General features: G+C 38.3%; 1 protein-coding gene across 1 annotated transcript in view; it reads left to right on the top strand.

Annotated features, from left to right (window-relative positions):
- Positions 1-711, top strand: part of LOC107654052 (inositol polyphosphate multikinase-like) — a 28,363-nt gene that overhangs the window by 10,816 nt on the left and 16,836 nt on the right. The gene's annotated exons all lie outside the window — the stretch shown is intronic.

Genomic DNA, 711 nt, shown 5'->3' with positions numbered 1-711 from the left:
CATTTTTCACATTTTTCAAATATCGGCATCGGCCGATAAGTTTTTCTGTTTGGCCGATGTGTTCGAGGCGACTTTTATTTTAACGGTGCGGCAGACTTTTATTTTGATGGCGCTGACAGCGGCAGCACCTGAGCACATAGTGCTCACATTGTCCCTCTTGTTCACTGTCATCGTTCAGTTCTGTCTAATATGGATAAGTCTGTAATAATCAGATAGAACTGTTAAACAAAGGAATTAAAATGTATACAAAAAAAGTATTATAACGATTGCTTTAATATTATTAGTAATGGAAAGGCAAACATTATAATACTTTCTCGTTTGCAGTCAGCATTCAGCAAATATGCATTTAAATCATTTAAAGGGGTCATATGATGCGATTTAAATTTTTCCTTTCTCTTTGGAGTGTTACAAGCTCTTGGTGCATAAAGAAGATCTGTAAAGTTGCAAAGACTAGTCTCAAATCCAAAGAGATATTCTTTATAAAAGTTAAGAGTCAGCCACACCTACCTAAAACGGCTCGTTCTAACACGCCCCAACATACCTACGTCGCTCTGTGGGAAGATTTGCATAACGCCGCCCAAATGTTCACACAAAGAAAGAAGGTGTAACTTTTATTCTCGCTGTAGTTTTGTTGTTTCCGCTGCCATGTCGTAAAGACGCTGTGTGCTTCGTTGTAAAAGCGAAACTACTTTGTTTGGCCTTCCAAAAGAG

The sequence above is a fragment of the Sinocyclocheilus anshuiensis genome, unplaced genomic scaffold, assembly GCF_001515605.1.
Source record: "Sinocyclocheilus anshuiensis isolate Anshui unplaced genomic scaffold, SAMN03320099.WGS_v1.1 scaffold454, whole genome shotgun sequence".
NCBI classification, from domain to species: Eukaryota; Metazoa; Chordata; class Actinopteri; order Cypriniformes; family Cyprinidae; genus Sinocyclocheilus; species Sinocyclocheilus anshuiensis.
This window is presented reverse-complemented; position numbering and strand designations above follow the sequence as displayed.